The 25,050-nt window shown below is 42.0% G+C and overlaps 1 long non-coding RNA gene across 1 annotated transcript; it reads right to left on the bottom strand.

The window, feature by feature from the left end:
- Positions 1–379: 379 nt before the first annotated feature.
- LOC148351349 (uncharacterized) lies at positions 380–1,318 on the bottom strand. The gene is made up of 2 exons (XR_015852908.1): positions 589–1,318; positions 380–478 (listed from the first exon to the last, which is right to left on the bottom strand). It is a non-coding gene; the product is annotated as an uncharacterized LOC148351349 (long non-coding RNA).
- Between the last annotated feature and the right edge of the window lie 23,732 nt (positions 1,319–25,050).

The raw sequence follows: 25,050 nt of genomic DNA, 5'->3' as shown, positions 1-25,050 counted from the left end.
GTTCCAACTACGGGGGAAATCACACTTCTCAGTCTCCCTGGTAAGGTCTATTCAGGGGTACTGGAGAGGAGGGTCCCTCAGGAGGTCGAATCTCGGATTCAGGAGGAACAGTGTGGTTTTCGTTTTGGCCGTGGAACCCTGGCCCAGCTCTACACACTCTGGAGCAGGGGTCGGGAACCTTTTTTGCTGAAAGAGCCGAAAAAAACCCAAATTTTAAAATCTAATCCTAGGAGAGCCATATGTATATTTTAATACCAAAAACAGCTAAATGGAAGAGGAAAATCAACGAGTTTATAGTATAATAAGACAGAATTTATTTTGAACAACATTGTAAGTTAATAACAAAAACTAACAATTATTTATAATTATAACAATCAACTGGTCTGCAGGCTGAGGTTTTATTCATATCTGTCCATGTTTACTTGCCCGCTCTGCTTGTTCACCGCTGTCTGAGGCCCTCAGGTCAGCAATTTCTTATCTAAATCGAAGAAGACCAACAATATATATATTATAATAAGACTCTGTTATAACATGTTGTTCAAAAAAAATTAGAGGTATTTATTAATAAGAAAAGTACTTCTGACTTACTATTAATGCGACTTTTGGTGTTGCATGGTTTTGCTGATGGCTTTGTAGTCCGGTTGATAGGTGGTGAGGTTCAGCTTCATGCAGGCGTTTAGGCTTCCATCTTTTAAACGTGATCGCAGGTCAGTTTTGATGTGTTTTAGGTGTGAGAACGACTGTTCGCATGCATAAGTAGATCCAAACATGGTCAATACAGCAAGTGCCTCCTGATGTAGAATACAGTGGAAGCTGAGGATGGGTCTGTTCTCCTGCTCACGAAGCAGCGCTACAAATCCTGTTTTTCCCCACCATGCACGGAGCACCATCGGTACACACAGAAATAAGTTTATCCATTGGTAGATTCTTTTCATTTGCAAACTCCATGAAAGACTTGAATAAATTCTCTCCTCTCGTTGTCCCTTTTAGTGGCAAAACGGCAAGACTTTCCTCACGCAGCGAGTCACCGTCAACATAGCGTGCAATAATACTGAACTGGGATAAATGACTGACATCTGTTGATTCATCCAAAGCGAGGGAAAAAAACTCCGCTGCATTTATGTCATTCACTTGTTTTTATCTCCACTTGATTCGACATCACAGCACAGTTCTTGCTGAAAGAGGCATATCTTTTATCCGTTTGATTATTTTATCTTTATCCTTAACGTCGTCAAAAAGCTCGTTGGCCACATAAAGCATGAATGATTTGGCATAATCGCCATCTGTAAACGGCCTCCCGCTCCTCACAATTGCTAAAGAACCAGCAAAGCTAGCAGAGTTAAAATCACCTTGTTTGGCCCATACACGGAGCTGCAGCTGACTAGCCTGGACTGTGGAAAGTAGTTCTTGACAGGCCTTCTTTCTCTTGTCTCCCACTGGATATTTCGCTGAAAATGTGGCGTGTGTCGAAGTGTCTCTTTATATTTGACCGTTTAATCGAGGAAATGTTATCATTGCATATAAGACACACTGCACAACCTGCTCTCTCAATAAAGGCAAATTGCTCTGTCCATTCCTGCTGAAACGTACGGTAATCTTCATCTTTTTTCCTTTTCGTCATCTTCTTGATTAGAAGGGTTCACTCTGCATAAAAAAGCTAACCAAAAACGAGGAAATATTACTTCTTTGCTTCAAAATGACTTGTGCAGATTGTTGTAAATTATCCATTAAAATGAGACTTTCCGGGTAGCGGACCCTCCCGCTCACCGGAGAACAGATTGGCTCTTAGCTGCGTGCCTGAACGAAAAGTTGCAGGTGAAAATATATATAAATTAAAATGTGTGTATTTATTTATTTTTTTGGGCATGTTTTTTTCTGACTTTATTATTATTTATTTTGCTAAAGTAACATTATTAGTAAAATTATTGATTGATTTGTTTCGTTCAGAAATTTTCAGAGAGCCAGATGCCGTCATCAAAAGAGCCATATATGGCTCCCGAGCCATAGGTTCCCGACCCCTGCTCTGGAGGGTCTTTGAGGGTGCATAGGAGTTTGCCTGTCCGGTCTGCATGTGTTTTGTGGACTTGGAGAAGGCATTCGACCGTGTTCCTCCAGAGGCCCTGTGTGGGGGTGCTTCAGGAGTATGGGGTACCGCACAGTCTTACCCGGGCTGTGCGGTCCCTGTATGCCTGGTGCCAGAGTCTGGTCCGCATTGCCGGCAGTAAGTCGGATTCGTTCCCGGTGAGGGTTGGACTCCGCTAGGGCTGCCCTTTGTCACCGATTCTGTTCATAACTTTTATGGACAGAATTTCTAGGCGCAGCCTTGGTGGGGATGGAGTCCGATTTGGGAGCCTCAGCATTGCGTCACTGCTTTTTTCAGATGACGTGGTGATGTTGGCTTCCTCAGGCCGGGATCTTCAGCTCTCGCTGGAGCGATTCGCAGCCGAGTGTCAAGTGGCGGGGATGAGGATCAGCACCTCCAAGTCCGTGACCATGGTACTCAGTCGGAAAAGGGCGGCATGCTCCCTCCGGGTTAGGGATGAGATCTTGCCCCAAGCGGAGGAGTTCAAGTATCTTGGGGTTTTATTCACGAGTGGGGTAGGATGGAACTCGAGATCGACAGATGGGTCGGTGCAGCGTCTGCCGTTATTCGGACCCTGTACCGGTCCGTCGTGGTGAAAAGGGAGCTGAGCCGAAAAGCAAAGCTCTCAATCTACGGTCGACCTACGTTCCTACCCTCATCTATGGTCATGAACTTTGGGTCATGACCGAAAGAACACGATCCTGGATACAAGTGGCTGAAATGAGTTTCCTCCGCAGGGTGTCTGGGTTCTCCCTTAGAGATAAGGTGAGAAGCTCAGTCATCCGGGAGGGACTCTGTGTAGAGACACTGCTCCTCCGCATTGAGAGGAGCCAGTTGAGGTGGCTCGGGCATCTGATAAGGATGCCTCCTGGACGCCTCCCTCGGGAGGTGTTCCGGGCATATCCCACCGGCAGGAGGGCCCGGGGACGACCCAGGACACGCTGGAGAGACTATGTCTCTCGGCTGGCTTGGGAACGCCTCGGGATCTTTTCGGGATTTTTTACACGGTTGGATTCTATGGATTGTCTTTCATGTAAGGAAGTCATTTTTGCGGAATTTTAAAGGGTTTGATGACAGGCAGGGAACGTAATTGGGTGTAATATAGTATAGTATAGTATAGTATAGTATAGTATAGTATAGTATAGTATAGTATAGTATAGTATAGTATAGTATAGTATAATATAGTATAGTATAGTATAGTATAGTATAGTATAGTATAGACGCTGCCCAACCTACGATTGTTCGTAAGTTGAATTTGTTGACAAGTTGCTTCAGTGCTATATTTTGTATGTTTAAGGTTTATATAAGTATCTTTAAGGCTTGTATAAATAACATGGATTATTTTGTACAAAAAATAAACCTTTCATAAAATAATATGCTCTGTAAAGATAAATAAAGTGAAGTTTAACTTACTTTTGGGAGATGCTTGAGGGTCAGCCAGTCAAACGAACTTCTGCCCCACAAGACGTGGGTTCTGTCCTGTTTTCCTATAATATCTGCAGTCCGGTACTGTTCCCGTTTATTTTTGTACTGTTTAATTTCGTGTTCCAGTTTTGTTTTCCGTCTATTCTTGTCCTGTTGGTTAGTTTCTCCAGTTTTGGTTCCCGTCTAGTTGCTCCTGTTTATTTTAGTTACCCTGATTCGTCATCTATCTCGTCGGTCTCAGGCGTCCTGTCCTTCCACGCCAGACCGGCTTCGTAACGTGAATGACTCCCCATTTCCCATAAAATAAAGCTTGTGTGAGAACATCACGCGATTGGGTCCTGTATCTGTTCTGGTTCTGACAATGGTTTGGTTTTCTGGTACATTGTTTCAGATCGTGGTAGGTACATTTTAAAATGGAATAGGAAGAAGCATATGCCTATTTAATCCTACCCCCAGACTTCAAAGGGGGTTAAGGTATTAAGGAAGTTTTTGTTACGAATAACTGAAAATATTGATGAGCAAAGCAGTTTTGACACCATTGTACCGTGACAAAATGAGACAGTAGTTTGACGCTTCCTGTTTAAAGGGATAGATGAAATCCAATGTGACCAAAAGAGTTCTAACATCTTCATTTAACACCCCACCAGACATTTTCTAAGTGTCCACTCTGTCTTGGGCGCACGCAAATGCCCACAACATGGCTGCATATTCCTCATCGCTCCACAGCGGAGGTCAGGCGGGATCAAATGATCTCCCTGGCATTGTGTTTGAGTGCTTTACACGCGTTGCCGTGGCAACCGTTTTCATTTTCTTCTCGGGAGCCGTCTGCCAGTCTGGCGTGGGCTGGCTGTTCAAAATGATCTTCCTCAGTGGGTATCCCCGTTTAAGTGCTCATCAAGGCTTCTATTTAAAAAAGATTTAACACAAGAGGAATTTATTGCGTTTCACTGCCACACACACTCACAAGTACACACACTCACAGGTACTTGTTGCCTTGACCCTCTTTTTGTCTAAGCATTTAGGTAACACGTCCCATGTTAGTGGGTCCATGGTGACCGATAACTTAAATCAGCTGCGAAATACAGTGAAGTCTCGGTTATCGCGGTTAATGGGGACCGAGACCACCCACAAAAAATGAAAATCCGCGAAGTAGCGGCGCCCGTTCAAAAATGCTTAAAAAACGTATACAGGTATACAGTATACCCCCCTGTATACAGTACAGCATATAGAATACAGGTAGAAAGAGAGAGAGAGAGTGAAATTCATGTTATAACAAAAAAAACCTGTAAAATATTTTGTCTGTTTACAATAACAATTGAGGGTCTAGAACACTGTTCTACTGAACAATTTACTTACGAACAACCAATTACTGTTATCAGCTTTCAAAAACAAGCAAACACTACAATTAGCTAACATAATTAGTCCGTCGTTTTGCGCAACGAATTAACATTTATAATTTCTATTTCTGGGGGTTTAATATTACAGTAATACCTGTACATGAATAAAATTGTACCATACCATATAGAAAATGGGTGTAGAGAGAAAGAGAGATTCGTGTTAAACAATCAAACAATCAAACAATAAAACATAATAATCTCAAATATGTAGTTTCTAATTTTAATTTAATATTCTTCATTATTATTGATTTTTTTATATTTTTTCATATTTTTAACTTTTGAATATTTTTTAGACCCGCTAAGCTCTGAATCTGCGAAAGTGGAACCGCGAACTAGCGAGGTTCCACTGTATGCTAAATGTCACAGACCAGAAGCGGACACAGGACCCAATAACGCTCGTTTTCTCAGTTTTTAGTGATGAAGAGGGAGAGTAAGCTTGCTTCCACGATCCGATGGCTGACGGACAAAAGGAGCGAGCGGTGCGGAAGTGGCACTTCCATGTCTGGCAAGGAGGATCGGAGACAGGCAGGAATAGCAAGTCGTTGGCCGGGACTGGAGATCAAAGGCGGTGTCGAGTTCGTAAGAGAGGTTGGTAGCAGGAGGCAGGCAGGTAACGGGGCAAAACAGGTCAGGTAACAGGCAGGCAGAACGGGGCGAAGTCAGGTCCGGAAACAGGTCGGCAACAGAGATCAGGCAGAAAAAATGAGGGCAGGAATGGGGTCGGATGAAATGGCTTACTGAGCTGGAGGCAACAGTTCGCATAACGATCTGACGGCTTCCTCTTAGAAGCCGGGGGTTTAAAAAGAGCGTATCAGCCAATCAGCTGCCCAGGCTGTTAGCGCCAATTAAGTCGTCGCAGCTGCGCTCAATCAGCAATCATGACACTAAAAACAACTACACATTAGTTTTTCATCTCTTACTTACCTTGTTGGGATTCCTTATCCATGCAAATAATTGCTTTTTCTGTTTTTGGTGTGGGTCCCCAGGTCCTATTTCTGCCAGTACACCCCATTTTTACAATTTTTTAAAAAGTAAAGTGAATCTCAACACATATTTATTTAGAGAAAAATCAAACAGAAATATATCACATACTTGTAAATGTCTGTCTCTTTGACATGTTCATTCTGTTTTAATATTAGACACCTGCAAAGGAGATTGCATGGGATGCATACCTGTCAACCTCCACGGCTCCATGCCCTTACAAACTGTCGTATTTTCCCTTACAAGATACAAAAAACCTTACACCATAAATTTTTTTCAAACGTGTCTATTTATGTATTTGAACATGTTATATTGTACATGTGTTTTTGTATATCAAACATATTGTTAATTAACATTTTGTTGTGAGATACTGAGTTGCTCCACATTAATGAGGTTTATTATAAAAAAAGTTAAAAAATGAAGTAGCTTGGACGTACATGCAAATATTATTGAGTTGAATTTTCTTATTCAAATTATTTATTAATTTTCTGCATTAAATTATTGTTGGTAATATACTTAATAAAGGGATAACCACAAACCTGTCTTTTTTCATTTTCTCCTTTTATACTTCCTTTTTTTCTTAACTTCTATTTACAACATAATAATTCGTAATATAATGCATTAAAGCAAGTGAGCCTTTGAGAGCTGTCTCTCTTTAATGAGTTGAGCCGAAAAAGCCGGTTCTCTAAAAAGAGACGGACTTCCTTTCAATACACAACTACCACGGAATGATGCATGATGGGAAATCCCCAGACGGAAGACGCATGCGCACAGTTTCGTTTGAAAGGAAAAAAAAAAAAAATACAGAGATGGAGGCTACCGCGGAGAACTCGTTTCGTGATAGTCGGTGTATACCAGATGGATCCCATAATTGACAAATTTGCATTTTTCCGTACAGATTTTCTTGTACATCGTACACGTCTTAAAATGCATAATAAACGTACTTTGTACGGCAAAAACGTACAGGTTGACAGGTATGAGGATGCCAGTTAATTATTTTGTGTATTATACCTTGCTGTTCTTTGTTATTTTTGAGTATTTTGCACTGTTTCCATCACTGTCACTATCGACAAATTATGTCGCTGCTCCTTGGTTTCCACACACTTTAGGGCTTCAAAACTGTATATAAAATAACGGAATATAAAAATGATAAAATCAATGATAATAAACCTAATATTAATAATAATACTACTACTAATAATAATAATAATACTTAAAAAAATTGTAATACTGTATTAAATTAGTTGCTTAAGTCAAGTACAAACTCCCATTCACCAAACATTTGTTTCACTTTGCTCTTAGTAATACTGTAATAATAATATAATAATATATTATCATTATTATATTATTATTATTATTATCATTATTATTATTATTATTATTAGTATTATTATTATTATTGTTATTATTATTATTACTTATAGATAGATAGATAGATAGATAGATAGATAGATAGATAGATAGATGGATGGATGGATGGATAGATAGATAGATAGATAGATAGATAGATAGATAGATAGATAGATAGATAGATAGATAGATAGATGGATAGATAGATGGATGGATGGATGGATGGATGGATGGATAGATAGATAGATAGATAGATAGATAGATAGATAGATAGATAGATAGATAGATAGATAGATAGATAGATAGATAGATAGATAGATAGATAGATAGATAGATAGATAGATAGATAGATAGATAGATAGATAGATAGAAAAATCAATAATTCTTTCCCTCCCGGGCCTTTCAGAAAATTTGGTACCCAATGCGACCCGCAACACAAAAAGTTTGCCTACCTCTTCTTTTCAGCATGTGTTTCATATCAAACACATGCTAAAATTGTTATTGCCGCATTGCATCGGAAATGTAATGTATTGACTGTTAATATGCCACAAACAAAACAACTCCACCTGTCAGTCATCCTGATAGTTCTTTAACCGGCTCACTATTCCCAAGTCAGCATTTTGTTGTTGTTGCACTTGAGCTGACAGATTAACCACACTGATCCTGTGATACTGTTATCCGGGATACTTTGTTATTAGGCGAGCACTAATACCATGTATGAAAATTAGTGCAGATACCAGCCATTTTAAAGGTATTGGTGCTTGATACTGATTTGTAGTGGCCATTTAACAAACAGGAAGATGACATTAAAGATTGAGTAAATTACAATTAATTTGACAACATTTTCTAGAAAACTATTTTGTCAGGGTTTGAAGCTGTTTCGTTATCCTTTATCTAGTCTACATTTTAAAAGCAGAAGAACTAGAGAAAATGGATAACTGGAACAAGACTTTTTGACTTAGTGAGTGAGAAAGTAAGAAACCTAAAGTTTTTCATAAAATACTTGTTTTTACTTGTTTACATCGTAACCTACCGTGAAGTACATGCTTTAAAACAAAACCATAAATGCACAACTAATACACAGATAAAAAAACACACATTGTAAGCATCCAAAAACAAAAATATATGAAATGTTTTCATAAAAACAGTCAAGCAGTGACAACATGTTTGATGGCCGGGAAGTTTAACAAGGTCAACGAGAGATTAGTATCAAATCGGATGCTAGCTTATTGTTTTTGGTGAATTATATCGCTCACTTCAAAGGACATTGTGTAATATTTGACTTTCACTCGATATCAATGTATTTTGTAGAGCAACCGAAAACAAATGCTACAAAGCACAAGTAAGAATTCAAACCATGGAGACTCACAGTGACCAATCTGTACCATTTTTCTTCTCGGTTTTATGCCCAGCCTTTAACAAGGTTTTTGTTTTTTGGGGTACCCTTAGCAGCATGGTGGCAAACAATCATATCTGTTCCCTATATTTGAGTCTCATGTTATGTAAAATAAATGCAAATGTCTTGACCTATGAGTATTTTTTAATAAATATACATTCATTGTTGTTGTTATTATTTTTTTTTAGCATTATTATATTAGTGTTAGTATTCACTATATTTTTATTACTATATTATTACTGACATGAGTTTTTTCCACCACGCCAATGCCACATAATGCATCACAAGACGTAATTATGAATGTGCTATGCAACCTTGTTAGGCAGGTTCTTGAAGGCATCATGAGGTCAGTCGGTCCACTTTAGTCTCCAGCAGTCGAAGCGGGTCAGGGTGAGCCATGTAATCCACTTGCTAACACAGTTCGAATGAGGTTTTCTCTTAGGAGGGGATGCCCTATGTCACATGCTAGTACATGAAGGCACTCCGGGGGTACGTGATATTTTCGAATAATTTTCCCCCAATTTTTTTTTTTAATTATTCAAATTGAATTATTAATCAGAGCTATTTTAAGTGGTGTGGTTCCTGTTGATTTGTGTAGTGCATGTGTTGTGCCATTGTATAAGGGTAAAGGTGATAAGTATGAATGTAGCAATTCGAAGTATCAGTTTGTTGTCTGTGAGAGAGAGTGAGAGAAAGAACAAATGAGGTGGTGATGGAGGAGCAGAGTGGTTTCAGGAAAGGAGGAGGATGTGTGGAGCAGGTGTTTGCAGTACGACAGGTGTGTGAGAAATATTTTGCAAAAGGTAAGGATGTTTATTTGGCTTTTATTGACTTGGAAAAGGTGTATGACAGAGTTGATAGAGAGACGTTGTGGCAAGTGATGGTAATGTATGGAGTGGGTGGAAAGTTGTTGGAAGCATTGAAGAGTTTTTATGTGAACAGCAGAGCATGTGTAAGAGTAGGGAGTGAGACAAGTGAGTGGTTCCCTGTGTTGACTGGTGTGAGACAGGGGTGTGTGATGTCACCATGGCTGTTTAATGTGTACGTGGATGGCGTGGTGAGAGAGGTGAATGCAAGAGTATTTGGCAGAGGTGTAGAAATGATAGATAACGGTGGAACGGTGTTGCAGGTAAGTCGGTTGTTGTTTGCAGATTACACAGCACTTGTGGCTAATTCTGAGGAAACATTGAGAAGGTTGGTAATGGAGTTTGGAAGAGTATGTGATAGACGTAAGTTATGTGTGAATGATGGGAAGAGTAAGGTGATGAAGTGTTCACGTGATGGAGTGGGAATGGCGTTAGAAATAAGGTTGCATGGACGGGTGCTGGAAGAAGTTGAAAGCTTTAGGTACTTGGGTTGTGATGTGGCTGCAGTTGGTGGAATGGATTGCGAGGTATTACACAGAGTAAATCAAGGAAACATGGTTTTGGGTGCTCTGAGGAGAGTGATGAGCAACAAGAGTATGAGTATGGATGTTAAGAGGGGACTGTATGCGAGTGTGATTGTGCCGACTGTGTTGTATGGTTCAGAAACATGGAGCCTGAACGCAGATTTAAGAAGGAAATTAAATGTTTTTGAGATGAAGTGTTTGAGGAATATGTTAGGAGTGACAAGATTAGATAGATTGAGAAATTAAATTGTGAGAGACAGAACTGAAGTAGTCGTGGAACTGAGCAAGTGTGTGGATAAGAGAGTACTCGGTTGGTTTGGACACATGGAGACGATGGATGAGGAGCAAATGTTGAAGAGGATCTACAGAGCAGAAGTCAATGGAAGGAGACCAACAGGAAGGCCGCGATTGACATGGATGGGTGGTGTTATGAGTGCCCTGCAGGAAAAAGGTCTAAATCTAGTGAAAGCTAGAGCTATTGTTGGTGATTGGAATGAGTGGAGGTGTTGTAAAAGGATAGTGGGAATGTTTGGGCGCGTTCTAAGGGATGGGCAGGGAACCTGTATGATGCAGCAGGGGTAAACCAGTGAAAGCTGTCGGGCCCTGCTGTTGAACTAAAGAGTGTGTTGTGTCACCGTTCCATCTGGAGGGACGAAAGCATGACCAATTTAGGTGCCGAGGTGCTTAACTTGTTTGGGTGTTTGGGCATTTGGGTTGCCCATGGTCCAAATTTTTTTATGTGTGTTCTTTGCTATTTTTTCCCTTTTATTTTCTTTGTTATTGTATGTGTTTGTCTTGCTGTCGGTCACCCCTCTTAAGGGATATGACCAAGATAGATAGATAGATAGATAGATAGATAGATAGATAGATAGATAGATAGATAGATAGATAGATAGATAGATAGATAGATAGATAGATAGATAGATAGATAGATAGATAGATAGATAGATAGATAGATAGATAGATAGATCTAGAAATAAGGTTTCTATCTAGAAATAAGGTTTCTATCTATCTAAGGCCCGGGAGGGAAAGAATTATTGATTTTTCTATCTATCTATCTATCTATCTATCTATCTATCTATCTATCTATCTATCTATCTATCTATCTATCTATCTATCTATCTATCTATCTATCTATCTATCTATCTATCTATCTATCTATCTATCTATCTATCTATCTATCTATCTATCTATCTATCTATCTATCTATCTATCTATCTATCTATCTATCTATCTATCTATCTATCTATCTATCTATCTATCTATCTATCTATCTATCTATCTATCTATCTATCTATCTATCTATCTATCTGGATACCAGAAAGATTGAATTCACAGCTATGGAGCCTTTATTCAGCATGATCTAAGATAGTGCCCAGTCTTATACTGTTTTACCAGCCCACACACGCAGCAGGGGGATGGACTCAACTCAATATGAGACCCAATGGTTTTAATTCATTCAAAATCGATAATGCGTGCAAGTGTGCTTTTACATAAAAAGACGACAAGCAAGAAAGTTCACAGCAACCTAGCGGACCAGAGAGGCCAAATCTAACCTTTACACAACCTGCTATTGTCGTGATTGCTAACTCGAGTCACCTGGAGCAATCACGTGGACGCCCTCTGATTGGCTAATTTCCCCCTTCTTAAGCACGCTACGACCAGACCTCTTCGTCTGAGGATTACGTTTGTACCCTGTATGACTCTCCTGATTACCTGTTCCGTCTTGATCTGTTTACCTGATTCTGCCTGCCTCCGATCCGACCTGCTTCCGTCCCACGCTACGATCTTCTCTCCAGTCCCGGTAAACTTGACCTGCTAGACTTCCGCACTCCGATTGGCTATGTGTTCCGAAGCTATCTTCCCGGCTCCGCTGCTGACGTCCGACAGCCATCGCATCTCCCGCTAGCCCTGTACGCTTCCCTAAATAAAGAACTGTAATGAACGCTCTGGGGTTTCCTGTTCTGTTCTGGTCCTTCTGACAGAATCCTCAGACCAGAATGGACCCCGCGTTCGTACATGTGCCCCCTGACGACTACGAAAGCCAGAACCAGCAGCGCATTCCCCCATCCGAATGTGCAGTTCGGCAAGTCGCTTCCGATGTGGCGAATCTGGATCAGCAAGTGAGTCAGCAACGGCTCGAGCTGGATCTGTTGGGTCAGGACTGGTCCTATCTCTCCCAAATAATGGTCCGACAAGCCACTTCATCGGTGCCCAACACTGACAGTGCTCCTTTGGCCTTTCCCAGTTCATTCGGTGCAGAATTCGCTGAGCCGCGAGTGGGCGCGCCAGAGAAGTTTGGGGGAGATCCCACTCAGATCCGCCCGTTCATAGTAAATTGCAGGTTAATATTTGACCTCCAGCCCTGCAACTTTGCTACTGAAGCAGCTAAGGTAGCGTTCGCCATTAATCATCTCACGGGAAGAGTGCGTCTTTGGGGAACGGCCGCCTACGAGAGGGGTGCTATGGTGTGCACGTCATTTAACCTTTTGGCTCAAGAGCTGACAAAGGTATTTGACTCGGGTTCTTCGTCGGTCGATTCCTCCCGGTCGCTTCTAAACATTCGCCAGGGTAGGCGCACTATAGCAGATTATGCGATTGATTTCCGTACGCTCGCGGCGCAAAGCCACTGGAACGAAGAGGCGCTGGTCGACGCCTATTTACATAGTTTGGGTGACTATCTCAAAGACGAATTAGTGTCACACGATACCCCGGGTACGTTAGATGAGACGATTGAGTTAACCGCCCGGATTGACCGCCGGGTTCAGGCTAGACGACGAGAGCGGGGAAGTCTTATACGTATCGTTACCCGCCCGTCTTCTGAAGTGGGTAACGTACCGGAACCCCCGGATCCCGGTCACCCCCATCGTAGAAAAGATGGAGGTGGACCGGGTCTCTCTTTCCCCCGAGGAACGCCAGCGAAGGTTCATTGAACGATTATGTTTATACTGTGGTGGCAAGGGACATCGTGTGGCCACCTGTCCGGTAAAAGGCCAACGCTCGTCGGAAATAGGGGGCGTCCGATCGAGCTCAGCCCTCGTATCTGCTCCCAAAAACGCTAGACCCGTTATAAAGGCTTCTCTTTACCTCTACGATTCTACTCAGACATTCCCGGCCCTGATTGACTCTGGCGCTGAGGTAAACATTCTCGATCTGTCCCTCGCCCGCAAGTTAGGTATACCTGGTAAGACACTACCTAGTCCTATCTCGGCACAAGCGTTAGATGGTCACTTGCTAGGCACAGTCTCCCAAATAACACTCCCCGTCGAATTAAGACTTTCCGGTAATCACAGAGAGAGGATTTGTTTTCACCTGCTGCACTCCCCCAGTCAACCTATAGTTCTTGGCCACCCCTGGTTGGTCCAACATAATCCACACTTTGATTGGCGTTCTGGCTCGATTTTGGAGTGGGGTATGGACTGCCATCAGACCTGCCTGCGTGCGGCGTTTCGACCAGATAGTTCAGTTTCCCCGAAGCCTCCACCCGACCTGTCCCAGGTTCCGGAGTGCTATCATCATTTACGGGAGGTTTTTAGCAAGGCTAAGGCCTCTTCCTTGCCACCCCATCGGCCTTATGACTGCGCAATTGATCTCCTGCCCGGGTCAACTCCCCTTCGGGTCGGCTCTATTCCGTGTCGGCTCCCAAGAGGGAGGCCATGGACAAATACATATCAGATGCCCTGGCGGCCGGCATCATTCGACCTTCTTCTTCGCCAGGGGGAGCAGGGTTCTTCTTCGTTTGGAAGAAGGATGGATCCCTCTGACCTTGCATCGATTACCGGGGACTCAACGAAATCACGGTAAAGAACCGTTACCCGTTACCATTACTTGCTTCTGCCTTCGAGGTAATTCAAGAGGCTACAATATTCACAAAAATTGATCTCCGTAACGCCTACCATTTGGTCCGAATTCGGGAGGGAGACGAATGGAAGACGGCGTTCAACACCCCCACCGGCCACTACGAATACCTGGTAATGCCGTTCGGGTTAACCAACGCTCCCGCTGTCTTCCAAGCTCTGGTTAATTACGTGTTACGAGATGTCCTGAACCGTTTTGTTTTTGTATACCTGGATGACATCCTAATCTTTTCCAAGTCCCAAGAGGAACATCAGAAACACGTCCAGCTCGTCCTCCGTCGCCTCTTGGAGAACTCCCTGTTTGTCAAGGCCGAGAAATGTGAGTTCCACTCCAAGGTTGTGTCATTCTTGGGCTACATAATAACCAAAGGGAAGCTAGAGATGGATCCATCCAAAGTATCATCTGTCACTTCCTGGCCCGTTCCGGAGAATCGTAAGAAGCTCCAGCAATTTCTTGGTTTCGCCATTTTCTATAGAAGGTTCATCCGTAATTACAGTTCAGTGTCGGCTCCCCTCACAGCTCTTACCAGCCCTAAAGACACTTTCCGGTGGTCCCCCGCAGCGGATGAGGCCTTGAAAAGACTTAAAACTTGTTTTTCCACGGCCCCTATTCTTCAGGTACCAGACCCCGCACGGCAACTTGTGGTTGAAGTGGACGCGTCGGATGTGGGTGTTGGCGCTGTCCTGTCCCAGAGATCCTCAAAGGACCAGAAGATGCACCCGTGCGCCTTCTTCTCCCAGCGGCTATCCCCGGCTGAGCGCAACTACGATGTGGGGGATCGTGAGTTGCTTGCCATTAAGTTAGCGCTAGAAGAGTGGCGGCACTGGCTGGAGGGGGTGACAGTGCCGTTTATTGTCTGGACTGACCACAAGAATTTAGAATACATCCGTTCGGCCAAGCGACTAAACCCACGACAGTCGCGTTGGTCTCTGTTTTTTGCCCGCTTCAATTTCACCCTCTCCTACAGACCCCGCTCCCGCAATGTAAAACCCGACGCCCTCTGTAGACAGTTCCAGAAACCAGAGGACCAACCCCAGGGTCCAGCTACCATTCTCCCAGCATCACGCATGGTTGCAACCGTCACATGGGACATAGAGAGGCGAGTACTTGAAGCACAACGAGACCAAGCCGGTCCCAGCTCCTGTCCCGAGGGCCGATTATTTGTCCCAGATCCCGTACGTTCGGGTACGGGTTTCGCCTCCATGGCATCCCTACTGACATTGTCTCTGACCGGGGTCCTCAATTTTCATCAGGGTTTTGGAGAGAATTCTGCCGTCTGCTGGGGGCATCAGTCAGTCTCTCATCAGGGTTCCATCCCCAGTACAATGGACAATCGGAACGAGTCAACCAGGACTTGGAGACAGCACTGCGCTGCATGGTGTCTCGGGAACCACTCTCTTGGGCCAAGCACTTACTTTTGGTGGAGTATGCGCACAACTTCCTGGTCAGCTCCTCTACGGGAATCTCTCCCTTTCAGTGTGTGAATGGCTCCCAACCTCCCCTGTTCCCCAGCCAAGAGGGAGAGGCTTCCTGCCCGTCTGCGACAGCGAACGCTCGGCGCTGCCGACGTATCTGGGCCCAAGCTAGAACAGCACTCCTTCGAGCAGGCAAGTCCCATTCAACTGGGGCTAACCGACGTCGAAGGCCCGCTCCGGAATATCAGGTGGGCCAAAGGGTTTGGCTCTCCTCCACCGACCTACCGCTGAGGGTGGAATCCAAGAACCTGGCGCCTCGATTCCTTGGCCCATTCACTGTGGAGAAGATCATCAACCCCTCAGCGGTCCGTCTCCGCCTGCCAAGATCAATGAGGGTTCATTCCACCTTCCATGTATCCCGGATTAAGCCCGTCCGCCAGAGCCCATTGGCACCTGAGACTCCTCCTCCGGCCCCACGCATGATGGATGGGGACCCTGTCTACACTGTTCGTCGCCTGCTCCGCTCCCGACGCAGAGGACGTGGACTCCAATACCTGGTCAACTGGGAGGGATATGGCCCGGAAGAGAGGTCGTGGATCCCCACCCGGCAGATCCTGGACCGTTCCCTCGTGGGAGAGTTCCACCAACGACACCTGGATCAACCAGCGCTGCGCCGTGGTCGTCCCCGTGGGCCTTCTACACGGTCACCTCCGGACCCTCTGCCACCCCTTCTGATGCTGATGAGGGGGCTTCTGTCCATTCGGAGGAATTTTAGGTACTGTATTGTTTTGACTCTCTGTTTTTTGTTTTTTAAGTTGCCTTGTGTCTCGTCACTGTTCGTTGGATTGTTTATTCCTTTTTTTTGGGTTGTTGGAGACGTGCCTGTGGATTCAGTGACTGCCAAGGACTTGCCTTGGTTCCCTCTGGGTGACGTATTGGAATTTTTTTTTTTTTTTTTACCTGTTTGGATTACTTTTGACTTCTGGTTTTTGCCCTTGGAATACCTGCATTTTATTCTGATTTTCCGTTTTTTTCTGGAATACCTGTCGGCCTGCCCATGGATTACTTTTTGATTTTGGGACTTCTGGAGCCGTCCCTTGAGGGGGGTTCTGTTGTGATTGCCAACTCGAGTCACCTGGAGCAATCACGTGGACGCCCTCTGATTGGCTAATTTCCCCCTTCTTAAGCATGCTACGACCAGACCTCTTCGTCTGAGGATTAGGTTTGTACCCTGTATGACTCTCCTGATTACCTGTTCCGTCTTGATCTGTTTACTTGATTCTGCCTGCCTCTGATCCGACCTGCTTCCGTCCGATCTTCTCTCCAGTCCCGGTGAACTTGACCTGCTAGACTTCCGCACTCCATTTGGCTACGTGTTCCGAAGCTATCTTCCCGGCTCCGCTGCTGACGTCCGACAGCCATAATAAAGAACTGTAACGAACGTTCTGGGGTTTCCTGTTCTGTTCTGGTCCTTCTGACAGCTATCTTTAATCCCAAAATTTAGTAACCTATCATCAACAAACCCAAGATATGGTTCATTTAGTTTAAAATCACTACAAAAGTCTAGAATATTGTGTTTTAAACTAGACATATTCATATTTATAGGGCTGCCCTATGTATATATATGTGTATATATATATATATATATATATATATATATATATATATATATATATATATATATATATATATATATATATATATATATATATATATATATATATATATATATATATATTATATACACCGTAAATTCTGGACTATAGAGCGCACCTGATTATAAGCCGCACCCACCACATTTTAAGAGGAAAACCGATTTTGTACTTACCGTATTCTCCGCACTATAAGGCGCACCGTGTTATAAGGCGCACCTTCAATGAATGATATATTTTTTTAAAAATTCCATACATAAGGCGCACCGCATTATAAGGCGCTATAAGTGCATGCTGGTTTAAGATCAGGTAATTGTGCAATTTTGTAATTGTAATCCTGTGCAGTCCTTCGAGACATTTTTGTGATTAAGGGCTATATAAATAAATGTGACTTGACTGGACTTGGCTACAGTAGAGGATGGAGTTATGTTATGCAACCATTAGATGGTGCCGTGCTAAAGGGAATGTCAACAAAACAGTTAGATAGGTCAGTCAAACTTTATTAATAGATAACAAACAAGCTTTCCACAACTCCATTCACTCCCGGAATGAATAAACAGCTGTTTTATTATTTTCTCTGAGGTAAAGCATTTTCGTGACCCATCTTTAACATCTTTGAACAACAGCAAGGCATAACATTTTACTTTTCCTCCATTTAGTCAACACGCAAAAAACCGTCTGATACTGTTATGGTAAATTAAATATTAGTGCAATCGCAATATAGTGACACTCATAATGTGCAAAAACAATAACAAGTGCAAAACAATAACAATAAAGCAATAACATAATAACTGTAAAATGTAAAACATAAACAGCTCATCCTCATGCTTCTTCCACTTCCGCAACATGGATTCATTAATGTTAAACTCTCTTGATGCGGCTCTATTTCCGTGTTCTACTGCGTGACTGATCGCCTTGAGTTTAAACTCTGCGTTGTAAGCGTGTCTCTTAATAGGAGCCATTTCAGGGTCTTTATAGAAACGCACAAATAAAAGAGAATCGTTGTTTAATATTTCCCAGTATGCACAGCGCACTTCTTCTACGTAAAAAATGGAGTCGGTGGATGCTTCTCTTAGTTGCGAGACCTTGCAATTCAATATTGATCCATATATAAGGCGCACCGGATTATAACGCGCATAGTCAGCTTTTTTTTTTTAATCTGTATATAAGCCGCATGCGCCCACATTGAAAATTGTAACACAAACACAAAATTAACCCAAATCCGACTTTGAGTCCCGTGATTGAAACTGAATTTTTGGTTTTTTGGTTTGAAGAATTTTATTGACACTATTAACAGCAAATAAACAATGTGAGGTTTGAACAATTTTTCTCGACAATTTTAACAGCAATTAAGCATAATCACAATTTCGTTATATCTGACAATTTGACGTTTTAACATTTTTTTCCGACATTTTTAACAGCAATTAAACACAAAATTTCATTATATCATATCCCAACAGTATGAGTTTTTATCGACACTTTAAAAAGCAATTAAATACGTTCACAATTTCATTATATCATATTCTAACAACATGAGGTTTGAACAATTTTTATCGACACTTAACACTAGTTAACCAATGTGTAAAGGGCAATACTATTGTGCAAGGGCATAGCTCTGTCTTCTCAAGTGGGATTCCATCCCACCCTCCCAAGCAGCATCCTCCAGTCCTCTGCCCGGGATGCTCAGATGGGTCCTCTCCCTTCTTACTTCTACCTTCCACAACCACCCGAATAACCAGGTCGTTGATGCCGGGACCCCCGGTTCCCTCCTCCGGGTGGGTGCAGACGATTCTTCTTTATGGCTGCGTCCTAGGCTTGCCCCTCGCAGATTGTATGGTATCTGCAGCCATTCGGAGCACAGCCACGGGGAGGATCTGCCTGCACCTCCTTACCAGCAGGTTTCTGGAGGTCCAGATGGCGTCTTTGATGGCGGCGAGAGTGAGCCAGTCCTTGACAAAGTCGTTCCGTGACCTTTTCGACCGACTCACCCCGTAAAGCACGTACTGTGCGTCAGGGACCTCCCCTGCTGGCAGGGACCTCCCCTGCTGGCAGGGACCTCCCCTGCTGGCAAGTCCGGGAATTTTCCTAGGTGGCCGGCCATTGCCCACAGGTCCTCGGCAGCGCTGCACTCACAAAAAAGGTGCCTCACCGACTCCAGTTTGAGGGCATGTCGAAATCGCTGACATACCTCGGTGGTGCATTACGGCTCTGACTGAGAGAACCTAATGTGCCGCCATCCATGACAGGTCCCGTAGTCTGTTTGGGAGGGCAGGATGATTCACGTTGCTCCAAACCGTTGTAGGCTCGCCAAACGCGAGCCCGCGCACAGGACTCACTGTTGCTCGCTTCGGCACAATAGCAATAAGGGCAATGTGATGTTGTAAAGTGTGACATTCTTGTGTATCTGAATCAAATTTCTTTAAAAAGTCGCGTGCTGGTGGCAAGTTAAAGGACACTGGTATCAAATGATTGTTTGGTACAAGCTTTAACTTCCGCAAGTACGAGCCCATTTAGAACCGGGTCATCGCTTGACTTTTCGGGTTGTTGGGTGGGCCCATAGCGTTTTGGAAGTGGAGAGAGACATATTTGCTCCCCAGGAAGAGCTGGAGGTCAGGCACCCCTTTCCACCCTTTTCCTTTTTCTTTTTCATTGTATCTCTTTTTATCCTTTCCCACTTTGAGCCCCAGATAAAGTGAAAGATGGCTTGGTCCAGTTGTAAAAGCACGTTTCTTCTGAGCATAAAAACTAAACTGAAAAGCAGTGGGAGGATGTCCTTCTTTTTGGTTTTAACAATTTTATTGACACTATTAACAGTAAATAAACAATGTGAAGTTTGAACAATTTTTCTTGACAATTTTATCAGCAAGTAGGCATATTCACAATTTCGTTATATCTGACAATATGAAGTTTTAACAATTTTATCCGACATTTTAATGTACACAGTCTAAAAATCACAGCTGACAAAATGAACTGGAAATGATACCGATACTTAAGGTTTGATGCAGACCTGCAGAGTCCGGGTCCCGTTGAAAGTAATACAAGTAAATAGGTGTATATTTCCAAAGGTAAGGGTGGGAAAATATATATATCCACTATTGTCCGCCGCATCCACAAACACGTCTCACCTTTACTCCACTTCCTGTCAGCCCGCGTTTGCTCCGCCCCTTCTTTCTCATTTGCCCGCGCAAAACATATCAGAATAAGTTTCTAAAATAAATACAAATAAGTATATTACAAAAATATACAGTTGCAAATACATATTATACATGGTTACACAAACACATTTACAAAGAAAGACAGTTCACGGGAGAGTTTTCAAAGCTGTAATAAAAATAATATAACTTTCTTCCCAAACTGTGCCTGTGACAGGGCAGTTAATGGTAGCAACACGCTAGCAACACAGCAAACGGGTCTGTTAAAAAAACATACCGTACTGTAAAAATCACGGTAAACCGTCCTCATCTTCCTCTTTAGAACTGAAGCCATCAAAGTCGTCTTCCTCAGTGTCGGAAAGAAACTTTGTCATATAGACGTCGTCCCACGCTCCCTTATTCTAAAACACGCTAGCAACACGCTCGCAACACAGTAAACGGGTCTGGTAAAGTTTACGTGCATTAGCTCTGTTTCCTTCTTTATCGGACTGCTTGATTGCTTTTAGCTTGAAAGCTGCGTCATATGCCTTTCTTTTTGCATTTTGCATGATTAGGGTATGTTTACGCTAATTTAATTTGTGCACAAGCCAAGAAGTTGCAGTCTTCCTCGGCGCATATATTCCACCGGTCTAAATCTTACCTTTTGTACTCGAGTGCCGCTGGCGGCCATTAGAAGAATTACATAAATTGGCCGCATCACTGAATAAGCCGCAGGGTTGAAAGTTTGGGGAAAATTATCTCATCTCATCTCATTAGCCTCACCGCTTATCCTCAGTAGGGTCGCGCGTGTGCTGGAGCCCATCCCAGCAATCATCGGGCAGTGGGCAAGGGACACCCTGAACTGGTTGCCAGCCAATCGCAGGGCACACAGGGACAGACAGCTTGCTCATTCACACCTAGGGACTATTTATATATATTTATATATATATATATATATATATATATATATATATATATATATATATATATATATATATATATATATATATATATATATATATATATATATATATATATATATATATATATATATATATATATATAAATAGTCCCTAGGTGTATATATATATATATATATATACATACCGTATTTTCTGCATTATAAGGCGCACCTAAAAGTCTTAATTTTTTTCAAAAGCTGACCATGCGCCTTATAATACAGTGCGCCTTATTTATGGATCAATATTAAATCGCAAAGTCTTCCAACTAACTTGCAGCCGCCGACTAGATTTTCCATGAACGCCAAGTAGTCCGCGGTGTATGCTGGGATTTATTTACCGGCATTTCATTGGCTAACCAATGTGTCAATCATCATTTGAATCGATCACTATTGGCTAAAGTTATTTGGAGGTCAAGGGGCGGATCCTTTTTATCATTTACAGGCTGGCATAGGCTTAAGCTGTAAAACAAAGCCTGCAATTGGCCGAAAAAGATGTGTCAATCATCAGTTGAATCGATCACTATTGGCCTAAGTTATTTGGAGGTCAAGGGGCGGATCCTTTTTATCATTTACAGGCTGGCATAGGCTTAAGCTGTAAAACAAAGCCTGCAATTGGCCGAAAAAGATGTGTCATACATTAGTTGAATCGATCACTATTGGCTCAAGTTATTCGGAGGTCAAGGGGCGGATCCTTTATATCATTCACAGGCTGGCATAGGCTGAAGCGGCAAAACAAAGCCTGCAATTGGCCGAAAAAGATGAATGCGTATAGCATGTGGTTGACGGCATACAGAAAGCATTTTTTTACTATTCTGTATTTGTAAATATTTTATCCTCCTGGATTTACTAAACTCACGGATATAAGAGGACCATGGCTGCACATTATTATTGAACACAACGACTTCGGTGAGCCTCTCCGGCTATATATTTTCCCTGTATCTTGTTTCAGACTGAACTCGATGTTTCTGTGATAAGCGGTGCAGATAATGTACGGAATGGAGTGTCTATTTTTAAATTAAACTCAATTCAAAATGTTTATTGTCATATGCACAGTAAAGTTGCGAGCGAAAAAGAAAATAGAAACTAAGGAATGGTTGGCATCTCTTGAATCCCAAGACTTTAACCTTCCGAATGATGGAACGATGCATTTGAGTGACATCGTACGGACACCGCATCCGCACGTGTTCTCGACACGTATTTGCGTCTTTGCAAGCTTTGGGAATGTTAAGGTGGTAATAAGTTTGACTGAACTATCTGACAGTTTTGTCGACGTTCCCATTGTAGCGCCATATAATCCGGTGCGTCTTATGTATGTCAAATATAGGGCCAAAAACGATTTTTTCAGGGTACGCCCTATAACCCGGTGCGCCTTATAGTGCGGAAAATACGGTATCTATATATATATCTATATCTATATATATATATATATATATATATATATATATATATATATATATATATATATATATATATATATATATATATATATATATATATATATATATATATATATATATATATATATATATATGGCTGTCGTTCAGGAGGTAGAGCACTCGTCTTGGGATCAAGGCATCCCGGTTCGAATCCCGGCTCGTCCGTGTTACATGTCAAAGTGTCCTTGGGTAAGACACTGAACCCCTGACACCCCCAATAAGCAGGTTAGCGCCTTACATGGCTGCAAGGCCACTATTGAGATGTGGAGCACATTGTAAAGCGATTTGGGAAGTCATTGACATGAAAAGCGCTATATAAATGCAGATAATTTCACATATATATACATATATATATATATATATATATATATATATATATATATATATATATATATATATATATATATATATATATATATATATATATATATATATATATATATATATATATATATATATATTACGTCAACTCCCAATGTTATGTCAAATAAACACAATCTTCTGCAAATATTTTCTTTTTCAAGTATGTTTATATGGTAGTTCATTTATTTTTGCTTAACATTTAAATCACTATTTTGTTTTTATCAATGAATTTTGTTTTTTTTACCACTAAAAGACACTTGATAATACACACTGTCCCTTTAAAACAAGCCTATTTTCTAACAATTACAAAAGTAAAAAACTAAAGTAATTTAAACCTTACCCCTGTAGTGGATTAGATTATCATTACTATTATCCTTCACCAATTATACTTGTTTAGGGTAATGGACTTAATGGATATTTTTTTCACAAAACCATTCTTAACATTTGATGTTGTTGTTTTTTTTAGAGGAAGGGAAAGGGGCGTCATATTGCACACTTTGTTTGGTCATGGATGGACATATTGAGTTCTTTTTTAAATGGACCAGTTGGGTGTTTTTTTTCCCGACCAATTCCTACCAACACTGAACAATAGGTGGGCCGTGTTTACGCATGAGATGACTGGGAAAAATGAATCAGAGGTATTGCTGAGATGGCTAAAATGGTGTTTCACATTAAAATGACCTACGGATGAGTTATGGATCATGATTTATTCATTGTCACTCACTTGACTTCCACGAAGGCACTTGCGGATTTGCATTCCACTCGGTGTGATCGAAACAGTTGTTGCTGATGAACTGGAGACCAGTCCAGGGTCCCAGTATGATTATTCAAAAAACCAAAAGGAATCATCTTCAGTATCCCACTCTCAGATTCCAGTAATCCCAACCAAGAGTGCAGTTTACTTTTTAGAGTTTCGTTACCTTACTGATTTGCGTGGTGCATTGTGTTCTGCAATCTGATTGGCTAAACCAGGGGTCTCCACCATTTTCAAGCCAAAAGCTGCTTTGTTGTTACTAACTAGCGTAATGGGTATCCAGTTTTATATATGTATATCTTTTTTAATGTATATATTTTTTAATGACTGCCGCTAAATGTTAGTGTACTTATTTTTATTGCACTATAGTTATGATGCACTATTCTTTTTCATCGCATTATTATTATAATTAGGCGCTTTTTTTGCCTATTAATCCTGATAGTCTTTTATCTTTTTTTCACTTCGAAGTCTTTATTACATGTTTTATCCTGGAGTTTTAGGTTTGGATCCCTTAACCGATAGGGTCCTGGGGGTATCGTTTCCTGTGGTGTGCATTGGGCAAGTACAGCCTGGTGACGCCCATATATATATATATATATATATATATATATATATATATATATATATATATATATATATATATATATATATATATATATATATATATATATATATATATATATATATATATATATATATATATATATATATATATATATATTTATATATTTATTTGTCATGATTGCTAACTCTGGTCACCTGGAGCAATCATGTGGACGCCTTCTGATTGGCTGATGGTTCCTTCTTTAGCACAATCGTATCCTTCGTCAGAGGAAACGATTGTAACTCTGACTCTCCTGATTACCTGTTTCGCCTAGAACTCTGTTTATCTGTTTCTGCCTGCCTCCGACCCGACCTGCTTCCGTCCCACGTTACAAACTTCTCTCCAGCCCCGGTAAACTTGACCTCTTTGACTTCCGCACTCCGATTGGCCACTTGATCCGAAGCTATCTTCCCGGCTCCGCTGCTGACGTGTGACAGACATCACGTCTCCCGCAAGCCCTGTACGCTTCCCTAATAAAGAAATGTGACGAATGCTCTTGGGTTTCCTGGTCTGTTCTGGTCTCTTGATATATCTTGGTGGTTAGCGCGCAAACCCACAGTGCAGAGGAACAGGGTGCAAGTCCAGCTACCGTGGAGTTTGCATGTTCTATCCGTGCCTGCGTAGGTTTACTCCAGGCACTCCGGATTGGTCCCACATTCCCAAAAACATGCATGTCAGGTTAATTGGCCGGTCTGAATTGCCCCTAGGCGTGAATGAACGAGTGAGTTGTCTGTCTCTGTGTGCCCTGCGACTGGCTGGCAACCAGTTCAGGGACCCTAACCCTAACCCTAACCCTAACCCTAGAAAATACTCCACGGAATTCCAAGGTACAGAGGGTCATTCTGTCAGTCGGA

This window comes from Urocampus carinirostris, chromosome 15 (genome assembly GCF_059441175.1).
Source record: "Urocampus carinirostris isolate Australia breed hairy pipefish chromosome 15, RoL_Ucar_1.0, whole genome shotgun sequence".
Taxonomy (NCBI): domain Eukaryota; kingdom Metazoa; phylum Chordata; class Actinopteri; order Syngnathiformes; family Syngnathidae; genus Urocampus; species Urocampus carinirostris.
This window is presented reverse-complemented; position numbering and strand designations above follow the sequence as displayed.